The sequence below is a fragment of the Microtus oregoni genome, unplaced genomic scaffold, assembly GCF_018167655.1.
Source record: "Microtus oregoni isolate MIOR12 unplaced genomic scaffold, Mior012 000064F_ref0000363, whole genome shotgun sequence".
In the NCBI taxonomy this organism is placed as follows: Eukaryota; Metazoa; Chordata; class Mammalia; order Rodentia; family Cricetidae; genus Microtus; species Microtus oregoni.
The window spans coordinates 9,935,699-9,952,465 of record NW_024543874.1 but is presented as its reverse complement, the minus strand read 5'-3'; positions in this window follow the sequence as shown (position 1 = coordinate 9,952,465).

Sequence of the window (16,767 nt, the reverse complement as noted above, 5' to 3'; positions counted from 1 at the left end):
TTCTGTACCAAGGACGGAAGTGATTGTGTTCAAAATGTTTGAGCACACATATTCTAGATCGAGTATCCGTAGTCCAGAAGCCTGTAACCTGCAATACTGCAAACTCTGACACTCTTAGAGAGCCACCTGCACTCGCAGGTCTCGGTCTTCGGAGTATTTTAGGTTAGGGCACTCTCCTAGTGCAGTGCAAATGCTAGGAAGTCTGAAAAACGGCAGAGTCTGATAGTCTCATGTAGCTCAGGCTAGCCTCAAATTCCCAAAAAGCCTCAAATGACCTTGAATTTCTTCCTGCCTCTGCCTCCCCAAGTGCTGGGATTGAACTCAGAGCCTTGAGCTTTCTAGGTGAGCACCGTGCCAACCGAAGTATACCCCTAGTCCCCATGGCCCTGGGCCTTTGGTTGAGGGTAATTAACTTGCGTTTGTTGGATGAAGGCATGGCAGCTGTGACCTCAACGTTCTGTGGGTGGTGGTGGAATTGTAGCTAGGTTGGGTCCTTTCGCTATGCCTGTTGTATAAAGTTGAAAGTCACCAAGACTCTGAAACTTCAGGTTGCAAAGCAGTCGCTCGCAGGCCAGCGTTGGCTCCCAGTGGGAGCTCTGTTGCACTTTGCTTTGCCATTCCAGCTTTTGCTATTTTAGTTTGGGGTGTCTACAAAGTGTTGAAGTTGCCAACACGGAGCCACAGGGAGTTTTTGTGTACAAGTATAACTTTCTGGCTCTCTTGGCAAGTGGGATCGTGTGTCAGTGCTGGGTCTGTGTCCAACATGGCTGCCTTCTGTTTACTTTTATTATTATGGGGAGGGGGGCTTGGCCTGCATGTATGTCTGTATGCCGTGTGTGTGCCAGGTGTCCGTGGAGGCTGGAAGACAGTGTTAGATCCTCTGGAACTAGAGTTACAGGTGGTTGTGAATGGCCATGTGGGTGCTAGGAACTGAACCAGGGTCCTCTGGCTCAGCCAGTGATCAGCACTGAGCCGTCTCTTCAGGCCTGTGAACTGACAATTTAATGCCATTTTAGCTTTGTCTCTGCCCCTCCTTGATTTTGCCTGCTCCCCCATTCTTTTAGTGGGTCTCACAGACAGCAGAGTTTCTAAACCCCTAAGCCAGCCCACCTAATTCTCACTTTCCTTTACTACCCACAGTCTCACGACATTGAGAATGTTCTAGGCAGAGCCCCCCTTGGAGCCAGGCCCTCATGGCTTTTCACTGTTCCCAACTCTGGCCTGGCTGCTGCTGATCCTAAGCTGCTCCATGAGTTTAGACAAGGGACTGAGCCATGGCTGGGGAACATCCAGGGCCAGAGGTATCCCCTGAGCCATCATCCTGGTGAGTGTGGTCTGGGTGTGGAGGCTACTGACAAGGATACTTGGAGGATACTAGGAGATACTAGGAGCCAGCCTCACCCTGTGTCTGCCTGGTCCTCACAGGTGTCATCTTGTCTGAACACACACCACTGCCCCGCCCTTGAACTTTGCCCTCTTACCCCCTCCCTTGATTTCTGCCAGGCAGCAAATGTTTGTTTATCCTGCAGACTCCAAGGAGGTGGGACTGTCTTACTTCCCGCTGTATTTTCAGTGTCTGTGTTGCGTCCACCCTCGACCAGCAAGGAAAAACGCAACACCCGGAGCTCTTCTAGCAGCAGTTTTCAGGACTTTATTCACAGCAATCCATCTCCATCTCCTTCTCCTTCTCTTTCTCTCTCTCCCTCTCTCCCTCTCCCAGCCCTTAAGTAGGCATGGGCTGCCAACCCCGAACTGCTAGGTGGGCACTGCCCATAGGTTCACGCATATGCAGGCAGCTGATAATCATTGCGTGATCATAGCATAGGTCAGGCCTTAGCCATCTCAGGAGTTGATCATAAATCTCCATCAGGTGTTACACCATGCAGCTCGCTACAGTCTGGAGCAGTGCCTGGCACACAGCAGTTCTGAAGTTGTCACCGAGTGAATGAAACAGCGAGTGAGTGGCTGTGTGCTGAGTCCTGAGGGTGGCTTCTCTGTTTCAGGAGATGACAGCGTTAACCCAGTTCCCCCTGTGAGAACCCAGAGCTGAGCTCACTCTCCTTGTGGTTTCCTCAAATAGACCGCAGGCACCTCTGGACTGCTGTGATTGCTAAGGAACACAGGGCCCATGTGTTTCCTTGTGTCTCCCTGCGTGACTCTTCATTTGGGGCTCCTGATGGTCAGTGACTTCCTGCTCAATGTTTTAGACTGCACAAAAAGAGCCGTTGGCCACTGACCGCTGAAGCTCAGGTTGATGGCTGAGGGGCAGCGCCAGGGAATTAGTTCATCGGTTTCATTTCTGTAAAGAAAGAAACTTCTAGTTCAGTTTGAAGAAGAAAAGTCTTCATAAGGTCATGAGAGGTTTGAACCCTGAAAGGCTGTGGTGTAATAGAGGGGCACTGAGCCCTGAACTCAGTATCTGCATCACCAAATAGAACTCTAGTAGCCCCATTTATCTGCAGTGTGCACCCTCTTCATTGCTGACCTCCCCATGGTTTCAGATAACGGCTGTCAACCACAGGTAATGGAGTACAGCAAGGTGTTTAAAGAGGAGAGACCGCATGTTCGGAACTTGAATCACAACATTATCACGTTCTAGTTTGTCATTGCTATTTGCTTACTGTGTCTAATTTGTGAATGAAAACGTTATCACTCTCATGTATAGATGGAAAAAATACAGAACATAGGCCGGGACCCTCCACGGCCCAGGCATCTATCTGCCAGGAGCCTGGTGCACAGTCCCTGCAGATGAGGAGACAGTTCTATTCCGATGTGGCTTACAGTTTACTGATCTGGGAACTGCAGCTATGCCCGGGGTAGGTGGCTGTCTTGGCTTAGGTACTCAGCAGAATGCAAGGGCCTCTCTGTCAGGCCTACCCTAGAAGGAAGTTCCTCCAGAGTGAGCGCTGCAGTCTGGTTCCTCCATCTCTTTAACCCTGTGTTGCCATGACCTCGGTTTTATACTAAGTGAGCTCTGAACCCAGGAAAGGGCCACTGTCTGAGGTGGCCATGATCAGAGTGCAGTGATGTCCATTTGGTCCAGTGTCTCTATCTACCTTTTAATGCTTTTTTAAATGAGACGTTGGCTTAAACATGCTTATTTGATTCCCTGCAGGTGAGGCAAGGTAGGTATGAGGAGTCAGGTGAATGAACGCCAAAAATCCAGTTACGATAATCCTTAAGAGTAAGTATGGAAGAAGGGGTATCATCGTGTTAGACTGAGTGTCCTCATACCACTTGGATGCTTGATGGCTCTCAGACCATAGTATTTCAAATTTCATTTATCTTTTCCTTGAAAGGAAAAACACACGTGAACTGCGTGGATGTGCAGGATTCCACCCGAGAGAAAGAACTGTACCTACCACCTCAAAAGAAAGCTTGCCTTGCCCACTGCAGCGCAGAGAATAGTACTATCGAGGAAGACTGGACAGGAAGAAACAAGAACCTCCCAGAGCCCCATTCTAGCCAGAAGTTTCCGTGGTTGGTCATGAATGAGGAACAGACGGTTCTGTTTTGTGGTGTCTGCCGAGAATACCCATCAGTCAGGGATAGAAGGTCAAGATTACTAGAAGGCTTCACAGGACCATTCAAGGTGGAAACTCTCAAATACCATGCCAGGAGCAAGGGCCACCTGTTCTGTGTCAATGCCCTGGCCACCAAGGACCCCATCTGGGCAGCCCACCTTCAGAGTCTCAGGGAGAGTTCTGCAGATATCCGGGCCAGCCCTGAACACCTCTTCACCGCAGAATATCCCACCTTCTACCCTCCAGGGCCCCTGGGAGACTTTGATGGCCTAGCTGAGCTCCAGTCAAGCCCAGGAACTGAACTAGAGGACCCTCCAGGGAGTGGAGCCATCCCTGCTTTGCATCTAGACTGCATGTCAGATTTGAGGCAAAACAAAACTGGCAGTGACATCCTCAGTCCCTCAAATAGCAGCACTTTATATAAAGACACAATTGAATTCTGCAGCCAGGTAATAGGTTATTGATTGCTGTGCCTCAGAGAAGATTCCATGCTGAAAGTGACATAAATTGCAAAATGATGGTAGAAAAAAGAACAGTAGTGATATTCAGCACTGACATCATAGGGTCACCAGGGCACACATGTTTTTCTGTTTTTTGATATTATTTTTATTTTATGTATATGAATGTCTGTCTGCCCTTATTTGTACATCACATGTGTGCAGTACCTGTGGAAGCCAGAAGAGGGCATCAGATCCCCTGGAACTGGAGTAATAAGTGTTGGGAGCTGCCATGTCGGTGCTGGGAATTGAACCCAGGTTCTCTGGAAGAGCAGCAAATGCTCTTAACCACCGAGCTATCTCTCCAGCCCCAACTCACATTATTTTAGTGTGCTAGGTATTGCTCTAAATGCTTTACAGGTATTAACTCATTTAACTGGGACAGCTGCTGGGCTAGCTTCTGTTTTATGGACAGCAAAGCCTAATCTATGGTACAGAGAGAGCGTCCTAACTTTTCATACAAGGGATGGTGATTTTTATTCAGCATTCAGAACAGCTCCAGAACGCAAGCAACGGCCGCCATCACTAACTGAGCACAGACCGGGTTGTGATGTTCAGTATCTTTTAACATCACAGAGTTTTCACAGGTGCTGTGGGAAGAGCTGTGTCTAAGATTACCCCGAGCTGGTAGAGCAAGCGTTGCTAAATTCACCACATTGAGAGAAAACTGAGATTCAGGAAAAAGTGACCTCATGGAGTCCAGAATCCACAAGCTGTTGTGGTCAGCACTGGCCTTTCCCAAGAGCCCTGGTGACCAGCCTGGTACTTTCCTTCCATTTGGTACAGCTCTGCTAAACTCCAGTAGATAATGTTCACCTTGTATTTATTTCACGATTACCCAATTTCCTGGAGAGTCGGTAGTAAGGAAACTGTTCACTGGGCTCTTTGAGTGGCTTGAATTTTCTGTAACTCTCAACTGTCGCAAGCAAGTAGAATTTCATAGTAAACCATTGGTGGTCAGGAGTCAGTGGGTCACTCAGATATTCCTCACAGATAGCATCACAGGAGTCTTCTACTGGGTAGCCGAATTTTTTTTTCAAAATCCTGAGAAAGAGCAAAACTTCTCTTCTTGTTTTTTAGTGTTAGGAGGTAATAACAGCTCTGACCTTTAGAGTCTCAGGATTCTAGCAGCGCGGTGTGCATAAAGCCTTCTTTAGTTAGAAGCACCATCGGTTCTTGTTAACTCCGCTTCCTTCTCATCCTATTGGTAGTCCTTGGAGGCAGACAGTCCTCTCTATAACCATAGTGGGTATCTGGTGACCATGGGTCTCCAAGTGACAGCATGCAGTCAGAGGTGCTGTTCTGTGAGTTTCTCTCTTTCCTGAAGAACCTTGGATCTGACTGAGCTAGTTTGGTTTATGTTCTACCTGGAGCTCATAGATTTGATCAATTTCATCAGGAAATTCATCCCTGGGCGGCTTGGTAGGGTCCCCAGAAGGAAGGTGTCCTCAGAAGACTGCCTCGTGTCTCTCTCATTCCAGCAGGAGCCTCCTGACAGTGAGCAGCTAAAGGCGTCCAGGGCACTCGAGGAGCTCCCTGCAGCATTTGAGGATGTGGCGGTGTACTTCACTCGGGAGGAGTGGGGCCTGCTGGACAGGCAGCAGAAGGAGCTCTACAGAGATGTGATGCGAATGAACTACGAGCTGCTGGTGTCCCTGGGTAAAGCTCTCCATCAGCTTTATACACACTGTCTTGTCGCAGGGGCCTCGGCGCACTGTGGCATCCTTCCAGTTTCACCCACTCCTCGTGGGCAGAGAGTGAGCCTATCTTCTCTCAGAACATTGCCAGCTTTGGGTCACCTCTTCATCTGTCTTCCTGTCCGTCTCTCCACCTGTCCTTCACTCAAGTTAGTCCGATATCCAGTACTTGCTGGGTGCTATGGGACCTTTAGGGACTAGTGGCCCTGTGGCATCAGCAGGTGTTTGAAGGAAACTGTGAAACATCTGAGTTCCATAGGAGAATTCTGGAAGAGTACCCTGGGGCTACTGAAGTGGGGCAGAGAAATATGGGTGTAGGAGGGAGGACGCAGAAAGTCTTCAGAGAAGTATTATGAGGGCCACAATCCAGGTCCCCTGGATGGAGGAAGGGTACCCAGACAGGACGGAGAAGGGGACCAACATGAGCCAAGCTTAAAGACAAATGGGCTTCTCAGGTTCCCACTCCATCTTAACGCCTGAGGCTCTTCCATCTTTTCCAGGTGCAGCACCTGCCCTGGCAGTAATGTCAGCAGACCTGGGAGAGTTAGGAGGGTAGCAGAGTGTGTTCTGACCTCTCACTCTTCACTTGGCATCTTAGTGAAGACACCCCAGATGTGGAGACAGCTGCTCTAGAGCTGGTGCTTCATAGTCGAACTGGTGTGCACTGGCAGCAGGAGTTGCAGAGCAAGCCGCTGTGCACGTGCAGGAACTGCAGCGGCAGCTCTCATAACTTCTGCTCGGGGATGACTTCGCTAGGATGGGAAATCCAGACCCTTATGGCTCTGATGAGGGACGTGCCCCTTTGTTTACACCCCAGCTATAATCCGATTACTTTCTAACATACCCTTTTTGTTTTATTTTTTAGTGTGTATGAGTGTTTTGTCTGCCTGTGTATCTGTGCCCCGTGTGTGCAGTGCTGAGACCAGAGGAGAGCATTAGATCCCATAGAACTGGAGTAACAGATGGTTGTGAGCTGCCTTGTGAGTCCTGGGAATTGAACCTGGGTTCTCTGGAAGAGTAGACAGTGCTCTTAACCACTGAACCATCTCTCTAGCTCTACTTTCTAACATAGTTCTATATACTTATTTTTATTATTATTCATAATTCCATAATTATTCACACATGTGTGTGGTGCAGAAGTTTGAATCCAGGGCCTTGTATGTGCTGGGTAAATGTTCTACCTCTGCAGTACACCAATCCAGTTGTTTTCAGCACTTAAATGGCTCCCCAGATAGTCCAGAAGTTACTTAAGTAATCATTTTATGGTGATGGAGGATGTGTGTGTGTCCCCAAGATCTGGGTGCCTGTGAATGTGGTGTGCTTTCAGAACATCAACACCACTACTGTACAGCTAGGAAGCAAAATGCAGGGGGAAATTCATTTGCAAATATTGCATGCAAACTGGGCAGGGAACGGAGGCAGGATGCTCACTGTGAGTTGGAGGTCATGCGAGGTCAGAGAATTCCAGATCAGCCAGGGTTACAGAGTAAGACCTTAAATAAATAAAACAATTGCATACCCACTTTAAAAGCTGGGTTTTCTTTTTTTAAAGTAGCCTTCAGTAGGAAGGCAGTTTGCTTCCAGATAATCTTGCATTTTTTTTTAAATTTTGAGATCTGTTTCTTGTATCTTATTCAAAATACTATGATCTGCATACTTAGCCTTGCTTCATAGTTTTCGTTTGGTAATTTTTTTTATTATTTTTATTCTTATGTCTAGAAACGGCAGCAGTGGCTTTTTGCTGTGGCCTGAATGTCTGCCAAGGGCTGGTCCTATGTTGAAAGCCTTCTGTGTATTTGATGGGATATTTAAACCAATTCTGCGAGTAGGCAGTAATATTTCCCTTGTGAGAGAACCCAGACGGCAGTCATTTATCTGGAAATGTCCAAAGTGAATCCTACTGCCCTGTCTACTGAATGTACTTTGGACTTGGATAAAATCCTTATTTTTTGTCCGTTACTAGTTGGACTCCCTTTCTTTGAGTTGAAACATTTTTGTTCATCATTTTGGTACTAAAATGATGGCCATGCATAAGGTAAGGTCATTTAAAGGGTCAGCCAGCCTTTTAGTTTGCTGTAGCTAACAGTTGGTCTTTCACACTGTCCCTGCATGATCACTGTTGTTTTTGTCACCTTGGTGAGAAGTGGATGACGTCCCATTGTGGCATGTTTGGGCCACACACTTCCTCTTGTTCTTACTTTAGTTTATTCCCCTCCCCTCAACTGTCTTCTCAGGGTTTACAATGGGGAAGATAATTACAGAGTTAAAATGGGATTGTTTCCGAGTTTGTTATTCTTTCCTTCTTTATTTATTTATTTATTATGTATACAGTATTCTATCTGTGTGTATGCCTGCAGGCTGGAAGAGGACACCGACCCCATTCCAGATGGTTGTGAGCCACCATGTGGTTGCTGGGAATTGAACTCAGGACCTTTGGAAGAGCAGGCAGTGCTCTTAACCACTGAGCCATCTCTCCGAGTTTGTTATTCTTGAGTCTGACCTTTATTTTGCTCTGCAGTGCTAAGGATGGCACTGAGGGCCTTGCTCATTCTAGGCAGTTGCTTCATCGCTGTGGTGGCCTGAAAGGAAATGGCCCCCATGGCTCACAGGGAGCGGCACTGTTAGGAGGTGTGGCCTTGTTGGAAGCAGTGTGTCACTGAGGGTGGTCTTCGAGGTTTCAGATGCTCAAGCCAGAGCCAGTGTCCCTCTCTTCCTGTTGCTGCCAATCCAGATGTAGAACTCGCAGCCCCTCTCCAGCACCACGTCTGCGCTTCCATTTGTGATGATAATGGACTAAAGGTCTTAACTGTAAGCCAGCCCCAACTAAATGCTTTCCTTTATAAGAGTTGCTGTGATCATGGGTTCTCCTCACAGCAATACAACCCTAACTGAGAAAACCACTGTCTTAGGGTTACTGTTATGAAACACTATGACCAAAGCACCTTGGGGAGGAAGGGGTTTATTCGACTCATGTTTCCACATCACAGTTCACCATCAAAGGGAATCAAGACAGGAACTCAAGTAGGGCAGGAACCTAGAGGCAGGAGCTGATGCACAGGCCAAGGAAGCGTGCTTCTTCATGCCTTGTACCTCCTGGCTTATTCTGCCTGCATTTTTATAGAACTGGGGACCTCCAACCCAGGGATGGCACCAACCACAGTGGACTGGGCCCTCCCCATCAATCACTAATTAAGAAAATGCCCTACAGGGTTGCCTACAGCCCTGTCTTATGGAGGTGGTTTCTCTGTTGGGGCTCCTCCTTTTTGATGACTCTAGCCTGTGCCAAGTTAACATAATACCATCCAGTACAACCACTGAACTTCAACCCCAGTCCTTGACTGGGTTGCAGACAGAAATCTCAGTTTGATGCTATCAAGTTTAATATCAATTTCCATCTATTTAGCAGTTGGATGGCTCAGAGCTTCTCAGCAGACATAGACGTCTGGTTTTAGCCACTCACCTGTCACAGTACCTGGCTGTTCCAACAGTCCTAAACCGACAGAGGATAGTCATCTTCTTACAGGGAAGAGGGTTTGATCCCGTTTTGATTTTTCATGGCTTTTGGGGCAGAACCCAGCGCCCCTGCACGCTAGGCACGTGCTCTGTCTTTGAGTTCTGTCTTCAGCCTGTTTTGCTTTCAGTGTGTCCTGTTAGTCTTTCAGTTTTGGATTCACTCATTTAGAACTGTGTTGTTTGTTACTCTTCAGACTATCCAACTGTTCTATTATTTCATGTTTTTACATTCTGTTTTCACACTTTGATCATGTTTGATGAGGTCTCTTGCTTCCTGCCAAAAACCTTCTAGAAATCTAATTTACATTTAACTGTTAAGCAGCTAAAATTTGTCATTGGGCATAGTGGTGCATGCCTGTAATCCCAGGACTTGGGTAGCTGAGGCAGAAGGATCAAGGATTTGAAAGGCCAGCCTGAGACTCTGTGAAGGAAAGAAAAGAAGAGGGGGGGGGGGAGGGAAGGGGAGGGGAGGGGAGGGGAGGGGAGGGAAGGGAAAGGAAGAGAGAGGAGATGATTATTTGTCAGTAATAGAAACACCTAGGCTGACCTAAGTCTTTGGGTTTTTTTTTTTTTTTTGTTTGGTTTGGTTACTTTGGTTGTTTGAGACAGGTCTCCTGTATTTCAGGCTGGCCCCTTCAACACATTGTATAGCTGAAGATGACACTGAACTTCTAATCTTCCCGCCTCACCTCCCAGGTGCTAAGACTGTAGCATGCACCACACCAGGTTTATATTGTGCTAGGGATGGACCCGGTGCTATGTGCCTAGAGGGCAAGCCCTCTACCAGCTTCCACAGCCCCTTAACCTAGGGTTTTTATTAGTAAAGAAGGCATTGTGTGCTGAGCAGTTGGGTCCTTTACATCAGATGAGCAGTGCCTGCCTCTGAAAGAGATTCTTAACCACAGCCAGACCTGGATAGTTGGGGAGAAGTTGTATCACTAAGTGGAAACCAGAACAGAGGGCAGATCTCTCTAGGAGATAAGCAGGGATATTAGAATGGTGGAGGGAAAGCCAGAGGGCCAGCTTCTCCAGAGCTGGTCACAGGCCTGTGCCTTCAGGTTAGGGCAGCCTAGAGCTAGGGGGTGAAAAACAAGCCACAAAGATTCTTGTAGATCTGTTTTTTTGTGGGTGGACCCTACCACCCTAGGAATGAGAGTAGCCAAGAAGGATCAGAAATCTTTATTGTGTTGAAGTTCTCCAGGTCAGGAGGCCAACTAAGCTCTGCTGGGCTCCCTGCTTTGCTTCTCATAGACCCAGAACCAAGGATTACTGGCCCAGAGACTCTGCCTGAGAGGACCTGGGGAGGAAGGGCTGCAAGCTCATTCCCGCTGGTGGCAGAATCTTTCTGTGGTTGTGGAGCTCAGGGCTTGGTTTTCTTGTAGTTCATTGACCAAGCTGCACCCGCAGCTGTTCCTATGACAAGCCCCACAGCTGCAGGGAGAGGAGTGGTCCATTCCCACTTTACCTATGGTAGGAGGAGGGACTCATCACAACTCATTGACAGCTTTCGCACACACATCTTCAGCACCTGCTTCCTGACCTCTGCAGTGTCCACACTTTGCTTCTCTACAGGTCAGTGGCAGCACCGTCTGCTCTCTGTGTTTGTGCCACAATCCTACTTGAATGGTAGATGGCAGGTACCTCATTTAAAAACATAGTTATTTGATAATATTGTACAATATGTTGTATTCACCCCTGTCCTCCAACTCCTCCCAGATCCACACCCTCTTCCGTACCCACCCAATTTTGTGTCATTTAAAAAAAAAAAACTACTCACTGAGTCCAATTTGTGCTCTTGGATGTATGGCCATTCATTTGAGCGTGGGCAGCCTACCAGGGACTACACCCTTGAGCCGACTCCCCCTCTCCCAGCAGCCACCAATTGCCAAAGGGGTGGGATTCTGTGCCCACCTCCCCGCCCAGTGCTTGGAGCTTGCAAAGGCCTTGTACACATGATGTCTCAACTACTCTTGGCTCATAGATGCAGCTGCCCTGTTGTATCCAGAAAACGCTGGCTATTATGCTCTTTCTGCCCCCTCTTCTGCAAAGATCCCTGAGCCTTGGGAGGGGGTGGATGATACAGATGTCCCATTTAGGGCTAAGAATCCACAGTCTCTTATTCTCTGCACCTTCACAGTTGTGGGTCTCCGTTAATTGCCGTCTGCTGAAGAAGCTTCCCTGATGAGGGTTGAGAGGTGCTCTAATCAATGTTATGATAAGTCATTAGCAATTCCTTAAATACTATGTCCCCTTAGAATGATAGTAGGTGCCCCCCACCCCAGGACCTATGACCTGTCTGGCCACAGGTTCTTGGCCTCAGTAATGATGTCAGGTATAGCTTCTATCTTACGGAACTAGCGTTAAATCTAGTCAGAAAGTGGTTGGTTACTCCCATGACATTGGTCCTGCGGTTGCACAAGTGGGCATGTCTTGCCAGGCCAGGCGTTATTGTAGCTTGCAGGGTTGACAAGTGGGTGAGACTTGTGATTCCTTTTCTCTCGGCAGCAGCATGCAAAGCACCAGCCAGCACTATGAGCGCTAACCAATAGGAATGAAGCTTCTAGGTCAGTACCAGCTTGATTTCTCCATGTTCTAGGACTCAGTTCAAGTAGCGTCTTCAGCTGTAGGGTCTCACCGTCAAGTTCTAGAAGGTAGCCATTATCACTGACAATAGCCTATAATGTTTGGGGGAAATCTATGGCACCTCACTAGCCAACCCCAAAAGATCTAACCCATTTCTAGCACTGGATTTTTTATCAGCCTGGTGGTATCTAGTCGGGGCCTTGTTGCCCCATTATAGACAACAAAACTCCATTTAAACGCTTTTAGAATTATATTTATTTATTGTACATGTGTGCATGTATGTAGGTGCATGCCTGTCAGTCAGAGGACAGCTTGTGGGAGTTTGTGTCTTCCCATTCCACTATAGGTCCCAGGAATTGAAGCCAGGTTGCCATGACTGATGGCAAATACTCACACCTGCTGAGCCATCTTCCTGGCCCTGGTGCCTCCTATTTGATGCTTTCAGCCCAAATAGGCAGACAGCGTCATACTTAGGCACCTTATTGCATGTGTTCACTGCTCTTCCTGGTTTAATTTTAGATGTTACCTAGTGATTCCTACTGTGGAGGATGAAGACATGGGCTTTTACGCCAACGCAGGTCCACTTCTCTCCTCCATCCTCTCTGAACAGGTATAGACGCTTTTGTGGTCACATCTGTGTAAGCTACTTGCCTGATTGTGTTTATGTATTATTTACTGCTGAGTGCTATACTCTGCTGTGTCCTTCACTGTAGAATTTTTTCACCCTGGAAGTGGGATTTTTTCATATTTTTTTATTTGGTTAATTTTTTTTTTTTTGTACTCCCTCTGATTCTTTCCAAACTCTCCTGTGGAGTTAAGAAACACATGTGGGGTGGTGGTGGCGCACGCCTTTAATCCCAGCACTCGGGAGGCAGAGGCAGGTGGATCTCTGTGAGTTAGAGGCCAACCTAGTCTATAAGATCTAGCTCCCGGACAGGCTCCAAAGCTACAGAGAAACCCTGTCTCGAAAAAACAGAAAGAAAAAAAAAGAGAGAAAAAACCACGTGATGTTTTCCCTGTGGGCAAACATCCTGAGATCTATTGACTTTCATTCTTTTCCTGGGCGCTCTCGACCTTCCTCTCTCCTGCTCCATCTAGACGAGTTAAGCAACCAGTTACTAGGCCTGCCGTGCTTTCCTACCTCCTGGATCTCTCTGTTTCGTGGGTGTTTTAGCAGACGCATCTTCTGGCAGCTTCCTAACAAATGGTCGATGCAAAAGCTTCTTTGTAAGACCCTGCAGGTGCCTTCCTGGCGCCCACCCTGTTGAGTGGTGACTTGATGGGTGCAGGAGTCCAGATGGGAGCCATTTCCTTAGTGCGGTTTGAAAGCGTCGTTCTGTTGAGTGTTTACCGCTGCTGCTGGGAAATCGAATACTCTGCTTATTCCTAAATCTTCGAGCATGGCATAGTATTTCACCTCTGAGAGCTTTAAAATCTGTTCCAGTGGGGGGCTGGAAAGACGGCTCAGCAGCTACCATGAACTGCTCTTGCAGAGAACTCTTGCTTAGTTCTCAGCACCCACATCTGGCAGCTCACTACTGCCTGTAACTCCAGCCTGGGGCACCTGACGCCTCTGGTCACTCATGTACATATACCTGCACACAGACATGTGCATATACCTGTACACAGACATGTGCATATACCTGTACACAGACATGTGCATATACCTGTACACACATGTGCATATACCTGTACACAGACATGTGCATATACCTGCACAAAGACATGTGCATATACCTACACACAGACATGTGCATATACCTGTACACACATGTGCATATACCTTTACACACACATGTGCATATACCTGTACACACATGTGCATATACCTGCACACACACATGTGCATATACTTACACACAGACATGTGCATAATCAAATGCGATAATTACCTTTTGAGAATCTATTCTAGTGTTCCAATGTATTTCATCATATGCTCCAGGGGGTGTTACCGTTTTCTCTGCGGCTCCCCGCCCCAACTTTGTAGCTGGGGAAAATGGCCTCCTGTGGTTTCCTCAGTCTTTTTTCTTTTTCCTTTTTTTCCTCAAAACTCTTCTGTTAGCAGATATTTCCTAGACTTAGACTCTGTTTTGTTTCTTTTTCTCTATTTTCTGCCTTTTATTTTTTACAACTTTCAGATAGATGTCTTTATTTTACTTCCTAACAATTCAGGTTTTTGGGGGTGAATTTTCTGGTTTTGCTATTGTTTCTGAGCTCTCTTTTTTCTTTCCTGCAGTACCATCATGGCTCTTCTTACTGTCAATATTAGTTCTTTTTCTTAAAGTCCTTTATTTTTAAAAATATTAATTTTGGGACTGAAGAGAGGGCTTAGGGTTAAGAACATGGCTGCTATTCCAGAGGACCTGGCTTTGATTCCCAGCATCTACATGGTGGCTCACACTTCTGTGACTCCAGTCCTAAGGACTCTGAGGACAGTGCACACATGGTGCACAGACATATGTGCAGACAAAACAACCATACATATCAGTGAATAAAAACTTTTTAAAAGATTGTTTTTATTTATGTGTATGTTTATGCATGTCTGTCGTGTGTGTAGGGTGCCACGGAGATCAGAAGAAAGTCATATCTCCCAGAGCTGGACAAGGGGCAGTTATGAGTCACTAGTGTGGGTGCGGGAACCTGAACTTGGTCCCCCTATCCCAGCCCCTCAGTATTAATTCTTAGTTCCTATTTTAAAGTTCCATGTTGCTCCCTGCAGTGTCTCTAGGTCTAGTACTTTCCCCTGCTTGTTTTAGTCTCTCATTTTCACATAGGAGACTGCTCTTAAACTATTGTTTTCTAAGTTCATTCCTATTTAAAAACAAAACCTTTCTGCACATGGTAGCATATGCCTTTAATCCAAGCCCCTGAGAGGCAGAAGCAGATAGGTCTCTGTGAGTCTGAGGCCAGCCTTGTCTACATAGTGGATTCCAGTATAGCTAGGGCTACATGAAGAGACCTGTCTCAGAAAACCAAATAATAATTAATAATAATAATAGTAATAGTGGTAGTAATAATGATGGTTGTTAATAATAATACTAAATAAAACTTTAAAAATTATGTAAAGGCCTTAAATGCCACCAGGAAGCTCTGTACAATCATTAGGGTAGGTAACGCTGTAAGGACCAACTGTAATTTGAATGTGTCATAGAAGATACTACAAAACTCAGGATATGTTGGTGTGTGAAGGGAAAGGGAGGACAGTTCCAGTTCACAAACATATACACCTATGCGCATGTGCGTGCACACGCGCATGCACATACACCCCTGCGCACGCACACACACACACACCCACACACCCCACACACACCCTGTCTGTCACTGCTGCAGAGGGTCCCCAGCCGGCATGCTTGGTGTGCAGCTGTAACGCCGAGCCTATGAACGAAAGCCAGTTTGTTATAAACACTGCTCCCCTTCACTCCTCAGTGTCCTGGGGGCTGCTCTTGGATTGTTTTCCAGTGTGCTCAGCCTGTCCTTCTTCCCCTGCCGTGGTGCTGTTTCCCTGGTTCCGTGAAGAGCTGCGAGGGCTTCTTGGATCTCTGAGCAGGCACTGGTCCTGCCAGCTCCTTTCTGAGGTTCTGTGCTGCAGACCGCCAGCCTCCCCTGGGGTGCCTGTCTCCGGGTGTGTCTAGCATGGTGTTTCCCTGGGTCTGTGCTTCTAGTTATTCTTTATCTTCTAAAGCTGTTTCAAGAAGGACAGCTGTTCTTCAGTGTGCCACGCTGTAATCATTTACCTGCTTTGTGTTTATTAAGAGTAGACATGCGATACACACAGATACCCATGTCCTGCACGCGAATATTCAAGTGCTCCAAAGGATAAACTGTCCTTTAGTTTCTCCCGGAATCATCTAAAACTACCAGTTACTTCTGTGTGTTTAAACCTGTGTGTGTTGGGAGGGGCATATGTATGCCACTGGCATATATGTACAGGTCAGAGAACAGCTTGTGGGAGTAATTTCTCTCCTATCACTGTGTGGTTCCTGGGGAATTTGAACTCAGGTCATCAGGCTTAGTGGCAAGCACCTTTACCCACTGAGCCATCTTGCTGACCCATTCCTGCACACTTTCACAGACATACAAATGGACTTGACATTAAACAATGTAACAGTTTTTCTGCATGCCCTGAGCTAAGTAAAGAGTAGTGTGTAACTCTCCTAACCCTCTTTCAGGGTCCATTGCAGATGGCAGGTATCTTCAAAGGTTCTTCATTCAGATATACGCAGCTAGCTAGCCACCTGCACAAAAGCCAGCTGCGGTTCTGTGGGGGCTGGACTCAGTCAGTTGATGGCAACTTCAGCCTCTTGTAAAGGGCTTTGTGCTACATCCCTGCTTCTTTTTCCTCTTTTATTCTTTGTTTCTTTTCCCCACTTCCCTTCTGGAAGTATCTCCCTGGCTCTTGGTTCCCATGGCTGGTCTTAGAAGTAGTCCATCCTGGCTAAGAATTGCAATCTTCCCTGGCCTCTTATTTTGGCATTCAGATGAGTATGCTCTAAGTCTGTCCCACTAACTGGCCTTTACGAAGCACTGAACCCAGTCATCTCTGCGTATTGTAGGACCAGGTCTAGCCTGTGGTGGGCTATGTGACTTTATGAATCTTCATTTCCACAATAGAGCCACCTGATGCCAAGCCAGATTTGATCACAAAACTGAAAAGGAGATCCGCACCCTGGATCAAGGACCCCAATGGGCTACAGTCAGGGAGAAGTCGCTCCCTAGGTGAGTCTGGCCTCATCGAGTTCTAAACTGCACAAGCCTGGACGCATGTAGCACAGGAAGCCACACTACATGAGTTCAGCCATGCTTATCCTGGACCGATGGTGTTCCTAGGCCACAGGCAGACAAAGATGAATAAGGAGCTAGCCCTGTCTGAGACTGTAGAACAGTCTAGGCCGCTGGGGCAGTACAGAAGAAATAAGGTCCTCTGACAGGTAGAGGTGCTGATAGCTGTGGCCA